Source organism: Hyalella azteca, unplaced genomic scaffold (assembly GCF_000764305.2).
Source record: "Hyalella azteca isolate HAZT.00-mixed unplaced genomic scaffold, Hazt_2.0.2 contig2017, whole genome shotgun sequence".
Lineage (NCBI taxonomy): Eukaryota > Metazoa > Arthropoda > Malacostraca > Amphipoda > Hyalellidae > Hyalella > Hyalella azteca.
Genome location: NW_025932305.1, coordinates 1 through 17,124, shown reverse-complemented (window position 1 = coordinate 17,124; position 17,124 = coordinate 1).

The following is a 17,124-nucleotide window of genomic DNA, read 5'->3' as shown; positions in this document are numbered from 1 at the left end:
ACTTCTTGGAATGAGTCGTTAGGGACTAGCCGGTAGATTTACAGTTGACTACTAGTCGTAAGGGACTAACCAGTAGATTTACTGTGGACTACTAATCGCGAGGGATTAACCAGTAGATTTACTGTGGACTACTAGTCGTAAGGGACTAACCGGTAGATTTACTGTCTACTCGTCGGAAAGGAATTGTAGATTTATTGTCTTGAGAATGAGCTATTATGACTGGAATGTATGCAAATAATGCATTTTAAACATCATACTTTAGTGATTCTAAACATTTTTATAACAAGTGAAAAGTCTAATTTGGTTCAAGATTTTTTTTTTACATTTAGTTTAATCAAAGTCAAATTAACTTCTTAGATTGCATACATTTTTATTAAATAATAATGATAAATATCATCGCCCATCCTTAATGCACACGTGGATTAATTGTTAATTGAAGTATAATGATAATAGTGGTTAGAATTAAGGTTATCAAAAATTTAAGTAGGTTTTCCCTTTGTTTAACTTCCTTTGTGCAATGCCACACATCCGTCAATCCATATAAACGCATCTATCTGCTTCAGTTCATGCAAATACCTGCGGCTGTAAGGCCGACTGAGGTATATATAACATGTATTGCATATCGGCTTCTGAACGACGCAGAATCCCGGCTTGTTTCGGAGTGCGTCGGCCCGGGATTGCGGCTACGGGCTCTCGTGGTTTAGATTGGCCGCTCATATCAGCCTGAGAGGGCCCTTACAAATGACTTCCATGGTCAAATAGCGCCAGCGACGCCGTTTGATTGCTCGCCTCCACGCTGCTCGGTGACCCCAAACTGAATTTAAAGGCGTCCAAGCCTTCAGTTCTATAAGGCCACCCTTGACCAATCCGGGGATAAGCTTGTTATAAAATGACCCCTTATAGCCATAGATTTGAAGAAGGCAAATGAGACGGCCATCATAATATAATTAATTTAGTGGTGTCTGCTGTTTGATTGCACGCTTCTACGCTGCTCGGTGACCCCAAACTGAATTTAAAGGCGTCCAAGCCTTCAGTTCTATAAGGCCACCCTTGACCAATCCGGGGATAAGCTTGTTATAAAATGACCCCCTATAGCCATAGATTTGAAGAAGGCAAATGAGACGGCCATCATAATATAATTAATTTAGTGGTGTCTGCTGTTTGATTGCTCGCCTCCACGCTGCTCGGTGACCCTCAAAACTGAATTTAAAGGCGTTAAAGCCTTCAGTTCTAGGCCACCCTTGACCTGTCCGGGGATAAACTTGTTATAAAATGACCCCTATTGCATTAACTTTGATGGAGGCAAATGAGACGGCCATCTTAATATAATCAATTTAGTGGTGTCTGTTTGGTTGGTGCTTTTGATTTGGCAACTCAATGGTTATGCACAAGTATTAAATTTTTTGGAATAATTGCAAAATATCCTGCTTCCAGCATACGAAGGCAGATGAATCAGTTGCGAATTGTTGTGCATTGTCATTTTCTGAGTTGGGAGATCATACAATGAGACTCGTAGGAGGTAATTAAATACGAGTATATGGCAATTACAGAGAAAAACGAGAAGTGATTCTGCTTTGGACCGCACGAGTAGTTTTGTGAATAATTATCCCAATAGAAACAGTTGACAGTGACAGTGTTTAGTCTATCACTAATCAAAGCACACGCCCACTATTAAAAATTCAGCAAACTCATGTACAAAACAATATTTTGAGATCAGGCCAGGTTTCAATTAACATAACTTCCGCATGTTGATGTTGTTAACTTCTGTAATAACTTCTGCATGTTGATGTTGTTAACTCTGTACTTCTGCAATAACTTCTGCATTTTGATTTATTCCACTATTTGGTTGATAATGCCGATGTTACCTCAATTGACAGGAATACTCGTGTAGTTGTAACTTTGTCATTATTAATACAGGATGTACAATTATTTACCTGTACATATCGCACTGCTTGTTACTTCTTCCAAGGTTTCGGTAAATGTTTCGTACAATTTTTTTTTTTAGGTTTTCTTTCATCACTGATGTTTTCTTGTGATTATAATTCATCTACTTCGTGTTTGAAGGCATTTCAGGATGCGTTAAAAGTAGACTCTGCAGAATAATTATGCGTGGTAAGTTAATCCGTCGTTGCAGGTTAACACTGCTTGATTATTTTAGAAAGTGGATAGATAAATTTTGACTAAGGATGACCCAAAGCGAAATGGCATCTAGCATGCATGATATGTCTGGGCTAACTATCTATAGAGACGGCATCTGAGCTGCCAAGAGGAGAATGTATCCTTGCTACCGGCACAAAATAGATGAAGGAATATTTTCAGTTCCTGAACTACAGAGTGTCCCAAAAAAAAGATACTCAACTTTGAATGGCTGTCACTCGAAAAGTAATAGAGTTAAAAAAATTTGGAAGGTCAGGATTTGTTCCCTATGCTTTTCTCCATCTCTCCACCAAAAATCAGACAGATCGATGTAGCCATAAGCGTTTGATAGAACTTTCAGTGGCATGCGCTAAAATCGTGCTTGCGCAAAGTTTTAGTACGATCATTTTGCATAATCATTACGTTGTCTTGACTTAAGCTCAATTTCGCGGGTTGAGCTTTTTGTTCGCATGTGACGTCACTGATCTCAGTGACGTCACGGGCATTTACTAATCACCGAAATGCGATCAAACCAGTCAACCACTCCGTCATGGGAATGACGGGTTTGTTTACTTTTTTGGATCTCAGTGACGTGACAAGAAAGCTGAACTGAAAGACGGAAATCCGAGAGGGTCAACTTAATATAGTTCAACCATGAGTCTCTGGCCAGGCAAAAATCGTAAAGGGCTTGTATTCACACGGGTTGCTTCACTTCATCGCTTAATAATTGTACGAAATCTTTCAGTCATCGAGTGAAGGGGTTCTCCCACTTATAGTGTACAAGAATTAATGCCATGATACAAAATAGGATAAAATCACGAGAATTACTTTAAAAATTGGGAAGTGAAGGATAACCGTTTATTAACATTAGTATCAGAGTTGTATCAATTGTCAATTAGTATCAATTCTCCATTGGCAACCACGTACGACATAACGTACAACATTAAATGTCTGACAACGTTACAATATGGCTATGGAGCAGAGCATCAGGTTGCTTTTTACCAGCATCATCTGACCAGTAATGTGTGATTACCAGGCAACTTCAAAGTCGAAATGGTGACGGTGGTCAGTCTTGAAATTGAGCTGTGTTTCAGATTCAAGGTTAATAACACAGAAATCGTTTGAATTATCGTAAATACTCAAACGCTTGTCGAGTCGACAGGTTCCTTTTCAGTTACTATTTTAGTAAGAACCTCATGATCCTTTTTTCAGCGCTTTTTTTCATTTATGGATAAAATGCACTATTGTGCTCGCCATGTCCGTCTGTCCGTCCGTCTGTCCGTCCGTCTGTCCGTCCGTCTGTCCGTAACCTCAAGTTTTCGTCGACGAGAAAATGCGCTCTCTGTCACTCACTGCAGTGAGTACTGAGTTATATTTTACTTCGATCCATAGCCTTCTTCTAGATCCCTATAAGAACATAACAAAGAAAGTATAACAAACTGTGCTCGACGAAGGTTACTACCTAAATAAATAAGATAGTTTGAAGGTTGACCAGCTTCCGAGGCTGCCCTAAATTACATTTTTTACCGTTAATATCAAAAAGCCGTTAGAAATGTAAGATGTTCATTCATGAATGTTTACGTAACCGAAGTATCTATTATAGGTTTACCCATAGCCATGTGTTCACAAGTTGATGAACTTATGTTTGTCAACATAAGTTAAATAAAGTTTGTAATATTAAAAATTTAGTGACCATATATAAAAATATGGGCCCCGTGTCTTATCACACGGTAAGAAGGAGGCTACACGTGATCTTTTCGCCTGCCGACTGTAGTTAAACGTTTGTACCGGGATCGTAATTCCAAAATTCATTTTTTAAGGAAAAACGATTGCTTGGATGATGTGAAACAATATTTATTCTCTCCAACACATATGAACAATTAACAATTAAGAGTCTTCATTTCTCTGTTATTCGTTATAGGAAAATTTTTCCAATTCATAATTGCCATGACTCTATTGAAGTGCTCATCTAATAAATAATATGTAGAAGTCAATAAAAATTTTGATTTCGAATCAAATTTTAACCGCTGAAGAATTTGTTAACTTCTATTTTGCGAATGATGGAAATTTTGAAATTGTTAAATTTAAAGAACTTTTCATACCGTATCGCGATTCCTGTTCAATCCACGAGCTTATCTGATGTAAAGAAAACGATTCTCACCCTTGACTACGACGACATAAATGATTTACCCACACACAGCAACCACTCATTTTTGTGACTGTCTGACCCTTAGAATCAAATTGGATTTTTTTTGAGTCGAAAAGCCTGACCGAGTTGCCTTGGGTCAAAGTTTATAATGATATTTGCCAAACTTAGCAAGGACCTTGGCACCAGCCTGCACTTTAAAGTTGGAAATAGAAGAAGAAAATTTTTACTCATATGTCTCTAATCATGATTAAATAGCGGAAAATTTCAGAAATAGGTATCTGTGCATCTCAAAGATACGTTATAAAAATTAATATCAGAACATTAAATAGCTTGTTTTGCACTCAAAGATTTAACAGTGAACAGTCAAATAAAACTCACTGGTTATAATGTCTGCAGGGATTTTGGTATTAGTTTTTTCAATAAGTTTTAATAAAACGCGTTTTAGTAAGCCATTCATGTAAATGGCCTCGGTTTGTTCACCTTTTGCTTCAACCAGGGAGTTCTTAAGCGGTCTTTTATTAGTCGATTCATATTGAAAAAATGCCTATTTATTTATTAATCAGCTCATAAAATATGTATTTTGCTTCCCCGAGAATAAGGCTTTCGCATAATAAATATAAGTCATTGTAGAGTGGATAGTACGATGGATAGATCGGTTCACGGGTAGCATGCATTAGTTTCACCGGCCAACAAATTCTCATCATAAAGTGGAGCTTTTTAGATCATGCAGCGAAAATTCCATAAGCATATCAGACGGCTTCTATATCATTGGTTGCATCCATTTGAACGACAAAGTAGCGCTCATGCAAATAAGATTTTTGCGACATGGTTTTGGAAGGGAGCAGATTCACGTTATCTTTAGAATCGTGAGCGCCCAAGTCCAGACTTTGTATTCATTTGCATAAGCTTGGATTGCGCTGGGCACTTTAGTGCTCGAATCTGCTCAGATCCGATCTTAGGTGGTGGCTGTGGCGATGCCTAGCAATTGTGGTGTGACACTGGGTGCCAATGCTACCTCTCACGACTGCTAATGCACAATAACATGCGACATATCCGATGTGATTCTACAAGGTAAACTCGTGGAACTGGCAAGCGATTTGCTCAGTTTAATATTTACACTAAAGTTCAATGCCATGGTTCGAATAATGATGACTTATGAATGCCACTGCTAGCCTAACGTACAATGACAGTAAATTTTCCCGGCAACAAATGCTCATTATGCAATTGAATAGCTTTTCTCGCTTTGCGGTCAGAAATTCGAAATGAGAAGTAAAAGTATTGTCAAATTAACGAATGAAAAGTTTAATGAATTAATTAAACAAATAAGTAGCTAAGCAGTAGTTTCTTCTGAAACAAATTCTCTATCATCAGCGTTGATTTGTCCAAAAGCAAATTTCACGAAATTCTGTAACCAAGATATAGTATATCCCGTTCGACGTTCTATCGCATACAGGTGAACTTCAGAGCCACGCTTCAGAAGTCCGTTCACATGAGCCAAATGAAAATATTTATATATCCGCCCATATTAGTCTACATTCAAATATACTGGAAACAGTGACAGCTCAATGTCATGGAAACATGTACCGTCCGATTTATTAATGAGGTCTCGGAAGAAAACTATTTAGCCACGATTACAGTTCCGCTTCGATCTTTTAATGAAATAATCTTCCTATTGCAAGCTCAGCCGGGATTCGGCCTTAGAGCTGTGCTCAATGTGCAGAAATAATACGGTTGTAGAGGTAAACTATCAGTGATGGCCAAGTTAATCCTACCAGCGAGGGTGCTGTAGTAATTGACTTGGATTAATGGGCTTCAGATCGATGCTCGCCGCTTGCCTCTGCATGCAAGGGCCCGGCTTGCCTAAATGACCCTTACCTCCTGCTCAATAAACGCGACCAAAATACCTAGGTTTATTTTCAACCATAATTCTGAAGTGAGTTTTCCCATGATATATTAGAGTCACATATCGCAATTCTCAAAGAATAGAGAATATATTATCAATATTTTCATAAGCATCTTTAACGCTTATTTTTTGTCCAGATTTTCTCCTTTATATAATGCAAATCATAGTCTAGCTTCATTTGTTTTATTTTAAATTAGGTCGGGATATTCTTGTCGGTAAACTGATTTTTCTCTGATTTTCCTATTCATAGTAATATTGACAGGGTTTTCGATAGCTTTTATAGATACGTTCTTTCTCCTGCATTTCTCATGTACGAATCGGAACCTGCAGCTGATAGCCGAGCCAGGATCAGCTAGTAACCCGCTTACTGACTACAGCTCTTCTTAGGATCACAATGGGTGGCAAGGAACGCGCAGCGGCGAAATCGCTACCAATGCTTTCTATTCCCGTGAAATTCTTTTCTCTTAACACGTTGAGTGCAATGTAAAAATTTATGATGGTGATATTTCTTTATTGAATTATAAAAACTACGAAAAAATGAATTTTTTTAGCAGGACCTACAAATTTACTAGTAAATATTGAATTTTAGGCCTTTTTTGCTATTTATTGTCCACTGACTTGGCCATTTTTAGGCCATGTGGCAACCTTGGTGGGGCGTATCGCACTAAACGTGTGGAACCATTCCGCGGTCGCGTGCAAAAACTGACCAGATTGGTCGCCCATTCGGCCGGTTACGTTACGGTCGATTTGTCGTAGGCATGAATTAAATTTGTATTATGTAGTATACAGGAACACTACAGGGCTACTGACGGCCTCATAGTAAAAAAAATTCGCGAAATGTTTTTTCGGGAAATGATTGATTTCCCGAAAAAAAAATCGGGAAATGACCAGTGACAAACAGTGGAATAAGGGATGAGTTACACAATGAGGCCACTAGTGATGCTGTTGCCCGAGAAATGGGCACGAGACGAAGTTTTCATTTATGAATTAACTCGGTAATTTTAACATTGCCCAGCTTCCCAGCTACAAAGCTAATTGAAGAACGTTTATTTGTTGAACAACTAGGAAACCTTGGTCGGGCCTACAGAGGCCATATTTATAATTAACTTAAGTAAAATTCAACTCAATTAATTTCTTCTGTTTATTTGATTTTTGGATCTTGTTAAGAATAAGCACCTCAGTATGGCCTTGTTAAGAAAACACACCCTAGTATATCCCTGTTAATAAAATGCAATGTATTTTTTTACATTGAACTTTAATTCTTAAACAATATTTTTAAATAGACTTAATTTGTTGTATTATACATTCAATAAACCTAGTTAAGAATACACACCTCAGTAACGTCTGGGGTGCTTATTCTTAATAAGATCCCGATTTTTTCTTCTCTCAGATTTAGTGAAAATAGCGCTGAAAGTTTTTATAGCTAATTTGAATATAAAATGATATATCTAATCATCCCACAATTATAATTAATTCGCTCAATTATTGTTTCTATCGTATTTCCCTGTCTACGGAACGATATTTAGTTGAGAGATAAAATGTGTGATGAAGAAGAGAATTTCATATTTTTTTTGGTAAATGCATCAGTTCAAAGAAAACTTCTAATTAGGTCCACTACGCACGGCGATAAGGCTCAGTTGTACACATCGGGCATGAATTCCACTATCTTCTGGGCACCTGAATTCTACTTTGTTCAGGTCTCAGTTCCGCACATATACGTAGCAGCCTAACTTTGGCCCGCATCATCGAAGTTCGTCGGGCTGTTCGACAAGAAACTAAGTTTGAGGCTGAATAGAACAGCAGCTCTTAGATGGGCTGCAATTCGAAAAGAGATCAGACATTTAGTGGATCAGAGGAAGCGTTTCACTTTCAAAATCGCGTTTCTCGTTGCTTTTTATGCTTTAAGCTCAGAGTTTAAATTACTTGCGACATAAGATTAGTCTAATAACTCTAATTAGTAGTTAATCTTGATGTAACAATTAAAAAATGCTGGTAGAATTAAAAAAAATGGTTAAATGACATCGTTAGTTACGAGATTTTAGGTGATGTACTACATTTTTCAATCAGACAAAATTAAATGAAATATGTTGCTAGCCAATCACATGTAAAACTTATAGCCTCCAGTCATATCAGTTAATTATTTGAAAGCATTGCTGCGTGTGAGCAATATCATCATGACCCCAGTCATTAATTGTCTGGACTTCATATTTTCAAAAGCTCGTGTCTCTTATTGACTGATTTGATTATTCGTCAAGCTGAATGTCACATCTTATGTAGCTGAAAATGTATTTTTCAATGACTTTCTTAAAGGTGCGAAAATTTGTTATTACAGTTTATATAATTCAATCATTTCGCATATACAAGAAATTTAACACAAACGTAGAAACCTTTGTGATTTAGCTCGAAATAAAATTTCAGTTCGCATGAAGCAGTCGAAATATAGAGAAACATGTGTATTATACAACTATTATTATAAGCTTTATTCCTGTGAAAATGCGATAGCAAATAGCGTGAACACTTCGCGGCCAATAGTGAATAAACTCATTTTACTGGTTAATTATCCTTCTTTATCTGTTAACGATTGAAATGATGAACAAATCCTGGGTTCATTAGCAAGCCAGAAATTAAATTCCGTCCTCACATGATGCGAGGACGTTTTTGATGTGTTTTTGTTTCTACGAAATTATTCAATTATGATATTAAATGACATTTTTAAAAGTCGTTTTATCTGTGTGAAAATACTTCTTGAGTTTCGTTGAAAACAATTTAATTGAAACTTTAATTGCAACAATTAATTGGAACGTTAATAATGAATTGAGCTGAAGTTGTGCACCGATGAGTGCAACAAACTCGCGCGCTGAGTTTTGAAGATAAGGTTTACCCAAGAGCAAAGCTACGACTTGCAAGAGCCGCACCTGTTCAACTCCCGTGTCTGGGACAACTTAACTTCCACATTACACACGAATGCTGGTCTCGGCTGAGACGTGGGTCCTAATTGACTTGGCGAGACCTCCAAACCGGAACAATTAAGCTTCTGTTGCCTTAATTACATGCCCGAGAATCTGTAGAATTACAATGGCATGTCAGGAGACTCTTACGGATTAGATGTTGCTCGTAGATACGCGTGGTTAGCCGTGGAGTCGATTGTAAACACGATGAGTGGTATTGTCTGTAGTTGCTGAATTCATTATTGATCTTTGATCTTTATTGATAAGATATTTTGAACAATATGTGCAATTTGGTTAAAATTGCTCATTCAATATCCTACCGCAATTTTCTTAAGTTCTTGACGCTAATCTTTCAAATTTTCAGGTGAAAATTTATTCAGTACATCGAAATAATTACAATTACAAAATAATATTAAGCAAATTAACGAAAGCATTTTTAATATAAGTAAAGAACGTATTTTGTACATTGACACTCTACACTTCTAACGTGTTTAAATTGTTGATAGTTTTTGCACGTTGAGCGGAGGCGTTATGTTATTAGAGGCTTGACCTAGGCGACCAAATGGTCAGAAGCCGACCTGAGACTGGTCAGGAAGCCTTCACCTTAAGGAATGGCGTTAAAATTCACTTTGCGTTGGAAGCCGGCAGTAAAGTGAAGTTTTTACGAGCCGTTTATGCAGTTGCGGATGAATACTGCAGCGGACGGGCTTCATCAGTGAAGAAACAGCTGGAGATCAGGAGCCCTTACTTCACTATTGCATCGGGTGGACACTTGGTAGCTTTAGTCTACGTTGTGACATATTTATTAATTTTAGAATCCATTTGCTTATCCAAATTTATTGTAGTATCCATTTGCTTCCCCAAATTTATTTTTTGTGTTGTGATTTTCTAACTTGTTTAGTAAAATTTATGATTTCTTAGAGAATGTCATGAGAATTTTTATGTTTACTCCGATTGTACCAGAGATGTAACTTAATAATTATGTTCCGTTTGACATGTTAATGGTTTTGCGGAAACTTCAATTTATACTAAGCGAGTTTCTCGAAGACTATTCCTCGACACAAAATTTTGTGTCGAGGAATCACATGGAGTTTTATGGCCTAACATTATTTTTAGTATCGAATAAGTTTTCAAGTGATCTTTTGAAATAACACCTGCAGTTCAATGAAGATGCGCACATCTTGTTATCAAAATATGAACACATTTTCTTCTAGAAATCTTATGAGTAAAAAATCAATGAGTTGTGCTGGTTACACCGTTGCCTCCGTACCTCTGTCACATTGTCCACCTTTTTGGTGTGATTTATTACGAAATGTTTAATCATAATATTACATGACATTTTTAAAAGTGGTTGCTTCTGTCTGAAAATATTTCTTGAGTTTAGTTGAAACCAATTTACGTTAATAATGAAACGAGGCTAAAGTTGTGTAACTCGCAACGACCGAGAGGAAATACAATTATCGTTTAACTCTAACGGTTAACTTACCCGACGTGGTTCGGGTTTTCTGTCCCAACAAATCTTCCGAGTCTCGCGTGTATCCCAGAACAGCAAAGAAAGACGATAGGCATAGGCAAAGAATGTCATACTTTGCGTTAGCACTTCATAACGGTAGGCCTTAGCTCTCAAGTCAAATATTGGTCTATCAGAGATGGATGATCTGGTAACGGAATTTAAACCACAAATGTGTTCGAAATTAGTTTTACATAATTGTTACATTAATTCTATCGTAACAATGATCTATTAATGTAATAAAACTTACAATCTTTCTTACACGTTATTACGTCCAAGACCGCGGAAAATTTATTCGCAAACAGATTTTGAATTTAAAAAATGCATAATCCAAGAAAAACATATGTTTATTCGTTGACTTATTTTGAAAATACCAAAAAAGCGCTCAACTGCTTGGATGCTATTCGTCATTGACAAGGGGATTGCATTCCTCCAAACCAAACCACCCATCAACTTTCTCACGTTCGATTTTCATGCCTCTCAGACATCCAATTTATTTCAAGGCGCCTCCGTGGTTCAAGTCTATTCAATACTGAGATATTCCTCAGCAGCACGAGTGGCCGTCTTGCTCTGAGATCCGAAGGCGGTTTAACTTGCTTCCGCATTCGTTAGCGGCAATGCGCAGTCCCTTGCGTGACTTAATTTTTGACCGCGGAGCCCAAGAAAATTTAAGGAAAAGATCTGGGGTACTCGACGACGGTAACTTTTATTAACTTCTGCAGGTCAGCGACGTTACCAACCTCGCCTCCAAGAAATTTCTAATTTCTTGACATTTGTCATTGAACGAAATTCATGAAACTATGGAACTGGGTTCAATGCGAAAATGCTTGAGTGAATAAAGAAATTAAGACACATTTTTCAATGAGCAATGCATCACCCTTGTACTTCGAATCAAGTGTATAAAGGTTAAAACTTTCCACTTGATGGAAGCGGAACAATTATAAATTTTAATTAATTTTATAAAATTTAATTTAAAGTATATGTTAACCAATAAATAAGTCGCACTTGTCTCATTTAGATATATTTTGGGTTGAAGATGATTTCATGATTAAGCTTAATGATCTTGTCACATTTGATGAACATGGTTATTTTATTTTACGTGGTTACTGTATTTTTTGTGGAACATACCTACACTTTTTTTGCGCGATTTCAATGTTGCCGTGACAGCCATCATATGAAGCCAATTAGAAGTCGAGAAAAGTTAGAACATACAAGTGTTTGAAATGTCAGGAACGATTTTATGATTGCATCGTCTACCTAATTTTTATGAGAAAAACATGTAAATCAAATTTTCCCAACGACTACATATACGTTCACTTATGTACCTTATAATGACGCAAGTAAACACAGCAAACTCGTATAGTATATTCATCGAATTACATTTTCTACATGTTTTGCTATGTAACTTGAGTTCTGCGAGACACGAGATGTTTTTGCGCACTTCTTTCATTTTGAGAACCCTTTCATTTTTATGTTCAGTCGCCAAGTGCAGCGAAGCATGACGGAAAAACATGAAAATCTGTCGCGTTCTTTGGAAAACTCCTGAGGAAGAGTGGGGGAACAAGCTTGCTTTTCCGGGCTGTTGGGGCAGAGTGGAAGCTTCAGGGGAAAAAATCTTCGGGGTTTAAAATTAAATTCTGGCGCCGTCTTTAAATTAATTTGATTGATATTCTAGTTTATAATGTTTTTAGAAGTACAGATTTGAAAAAAGTGGCTAATTTTTTAAAGCCGCACAAATTTTCTCCTCTATTCCGAAAAATATTACTTAAAACTTTTGTATGAGCAGGACCTTCATCAAATAAAAAGTAATTATTTTTGAGAATGTGATGATTTTACCCCCATTACTTTAAGCATCGTAATTGTCGAAAAAATTGATAATACTTTATGCAGGCGCCTATCCAGAAATTTTCTCGAACATCGAACATGTGTTCATTTAAACTGCCATTGTTTGTTGTTAAGGCTATATCATTTACTTGCAAGATCCCACATTCATCAATGACCCGATATAAACATAAATTATACACACATAATTCTATAAAGATTTATTTTAATATGATCAAATTATAAATTTTCAACCTATGGCAACCAAATAATTTTTGAGATAATCAAGGTTATTTCTTTAGCACCAGCAAATGACTAGATTAGGAAGTAAACAAATGCAACTTAATTGATGTAACCACTTATCAGTTATTCTGTTGATATTAAATTATTTACATCCATGAAGTATATTTTCTCCATTTTTAACGGAATTGCAGAATACAAAATTTCATCATCATCGGCAATAATGCGTTTTCATACAATTATGATTTTATAAAATGTTTCCACTTTATTTTCTGACGTAGATGTAAAAATTTTGTCTACATTAGCTTCTTCTAAATATTTTAAAAGCTACTAAAACTTTTGTATCAATAATACATATTGTCAAGCAGGCTTTCCTGTCCTCAAAGCGAAAAGCTTGAAGTATTTTTTTTTAATTCCGTAAACATTAATTTATTTGCATCCGAGTTTGATGGATCTAGTTTTAAATACTCTAGTATAGTTTATCAAGATCCGGATGTTTATTATTGCATTAAAACTTGGATTGCCCATTTTTTGCATGCATAACTGTTCAGTTTAAGTGCAGGAATATAGTAGATATTGTGAAAAATATTGCGTGTAAATGCGCAAGTATGAGAAAAAATTAGTTTACAGTTCTCAAGTTCTTCAAATATCCTTCCTACTCTCAGTATTTTGAACCACAAGTTTTTCGTGAAAAATGAAGCTTCTGGCAGAAAAATCCTGCTTTGAATTTTTCTTCATTATAACTTTACACGTAGCAGTCCCTCGGTGGCCTGGAAATTTTGCTGCATCTTGAACCAGAGTTATAAATTAAGATTTATTTTGCTTGAGAATGACCGATGTTGCATTCAAGTTACGAGCGTTCATCGGCAGTCATGTGAAACGTTCGTAGCGTTCGTGTACCGAGCACAATATACGGAACTGAACAGAATGTTTATGCCCTGCCTTGGGAGTCTGAACAGAAGCTTCATATATCTCACTCGAAACCTGCATGCCTATTTGCGTGAAATCTAGATGTAATATTTTCAAACGGTATTGAATACAAGAAATAAAGATTTGTCTTCATGATTTTTTTTAATTGTGAAACAAAAACAAACGACCAATGACCTTTGCAGCAATTTTTTAATTCTCCAGTAGGAACAATTTCTCCAGTAAGAACATTTCTGATCATATGTCTTTTTTTGTGAATGAATATGTTTCTTCAAGTTCCGTAACGCTAAGCTCTTATTCATAGTCAGATTTGCTTCACACTTGATTGTTCCAATACATCGTGAATAATTCTGCTCAACTATAAATGAGAAAAGACAATTCTCGTTATTGCTACACAATGATTCCAAGAATTTATTGGTAACTCTGTAAATTTATAAATTATTCGCTATGTAATTGCAAATTATTTTCATTATCATTTCCCTCTAGCATGAATTTTCACGTAAGATGAGTCATGGGAGAGGAGAGACTGCGCCTCAACACTTTTGACTATAATAGTGTTGATAGGCGAAAATTGAAATTAGTGTTGTAAATTAACACTAATAGTGTTGATACACTATTGACTAATATTGGTCCACGCCACGAGGTTCTTTTCATTAATGCATGGACAAGAACCGGTTATATATGTGATTATTTAGCAAAAGGTTTTAAAAATTATAGTTTATAATTGTTATAGTTTGCCATTTTGATAAATTGACCGATTGTGTTAACCGATTCACTAATAGTGAATCAACACTAATAGTATTAACCGATTCACTAATAGTGAATCAACACTAATAGTTTAACCGATTCACTAATAGTGAATCAACACTAATAGTGTAGATAGACACTATAAAAAAATCAACACTATTGACTAATGTCGGTCCACGCCACGAGGTTATTTTCATGAATGCATAGACAGTAACCGGTTATATTAGTGATTATTTAGCAAAAGGTTATAAAAATGCTAGTTTATAACTGTTATAGTTTGCCATTTTGATAAACTGATCGTTGGCAATTTCTTGGCACCGCCTTATGAAAAATCTTCAGTAAGTCTATAATTTGTTATAAAACCAAAGTGCCTACAAAATTTTTTTCAAATCATATAATGAATGAAGTATATGTGAAATTTATTTAATGTATCGTAAAGATGCATAGGATATAAGAAGCATCGGGAAGCAACAATAGACACTTAAAAGAATTAAATATAGTTTCAGTTAAAAGAATTTTTAATAATTATTGATTGTTAGACACTTGAACTAACCAAAATGTAAACAATTTGATCTATTTTGTTTCAAACAGAAGCTTCTTGGACTTTGTTAGACCAACAGCAGATAACCTGAGACTAAAAAATATTTCTAACGCGCACGCCCAAATAAAAAACGCAGCCAATAGACACAAAATGACGCTCACAATAAATTTTTCCGGCGAAAAATTATCATAACAACATAAATTACAGATAAAATCTCTGCATGTTAATCTTCAATGAAAATGGCATGGAAAAAGCTGCTGAATTTTTTTTCTCCGATAACGGATAAGAGCAATTGAGTAAAACACCCTGACCTATACTTAAAAAAAAAGTTAAGAGATCGTAAGTTCATCAGCCAATCATTGACAGCCTTCCAAGTAAATTCCACCAATCATAGACAAGCAAATAGAGCGTGAGTACTTACGTTCACTTAGCGAGTTCTGAAAGTATTGCCCCTGATGGAGTTGTCATAGAGGTTCAGTTCATTACTCTGCGGAAATATAATGGATTCTCACCTTTATCGTACATCCTGAGTACTGTGTAACAAATCAAGTTCTTTTTGCTTCATTTGTTTGGTAGATGTTGATGCGGTTACGCAAATGTATGTGGTACGCAATTGGAAGTTTGATGTTAGGTCCTCGGCATGCTTCTAGATTCGCTAACGTTCAAAAATGTTGAGCGAGTGGCGATATTGTCAGTAAATTTTATTAATCATGCGACTGTGAAATTTTGGAATAATATTTGTATATTCTACTGTAATATTTTGTATATTGTACGTAGGCCTTAACTATGATTTTAGGTTACTGGTTAAGACGAAACAGTGAAAAATGCTGCCTCTGACCTTAAATTTTATTTGCGACAGTGGATCTAACCTTACAAATGTTCTCTCTTTTCTTACAGAGAAGCCCTCGTGATTTCCCCGGTTGAGTCATCAATTTGGATTCACGTAATACTGAATTTGATATAGCAACCTTGTAATACGTAATTATTTTCAGACTTCAACTAAATACAAATAAAAAATAATGAAGATTTTTTTTTCAAGAAGCATTTCTTGCAGAACTCACTCTAAAAAATTCGACGTAGTTTATTACTGTGCCATCTGCTCTTTGGTAGACTTTGTCGGGAATTACGCAGACTGAACGACCCGTGAAGTCGGATCCCCTGCGGCAAACGATTTACAGCAATAATAACTCTACGCTTATTGAATTAAAATAGCAGAATAGGAAGGACATTTGTAAATGGCATCAAAATGACCGTAAGCGATAAACGTAGTGACCATCAGATTATAAAAAAGCGCGTTTATTGAGCAGGTTGACGTTCGATTAGTTGACTTTCCCCGAATTTGAAATTAACCTTGATTCGCACCGAATTTTTATGTAACTCATCTGAGATATTAAAGACTTATGAGGTCATGGAAATAAATGGTGAGTAATAGTTTTTGCGAACAAGCAATGTTCTACAGATTAGGATGCGAATTAAGATCCAGAGTAGGGGCAACATGGGACAGAAGTAATTGAAACAATTAGTTGAGACTTGAGACTACCAAAAAAGTAGGTAAGATACTTTAATCACTTCACAATATATTGCTTAACAAGACCAATAGGGAAATACGCGGATAGAAATACGTCATAAACAGCAAGTGATAAATTCAACGTCAGCGAGATATTCTTATCTTAACACCTGTCCTAAAGATTACTGCATGTCATGTTTGTGACTTACGTCGATATTGGCAATCAAATACTTAATAATTTTTTAGTCGATAGTTACGTAAGCATGAGACGAAGAAAAAAGGTATCAAGGCAGCACTATTTGCCCATCTAATGCCGGGGAAATATACGTGTAATGGGTACTGCCATTGGGGCAGATGTGTTGAACGAATGTTGGCATCCATCCTATATCTTACAAAATATTTCCCTCGAACCGTTCCATAAAAATACAGCTATCGGGCACTTCTGGGCTCCTGTTGCTGGAGGGAAGACTTAGTAAAGAGTCCAGCCAACGAAGGCTGAAACGTCCTGCTGTGTTGGGATTCTGTTTTTGGAGGGAAGACTTACGAAGAGTCAAGACATCGAAAGCTGAAACGTCCTGCTATGTTGGGATTCTGTTTTTGGAGGGAAGACTTACGAAGAGTCAAGACATCGAAAGCTGAAACGTCCTGCTGTGTTGGGATTCTGTTTCTGGAGGGAAGACTTACGAAGAGTCAAG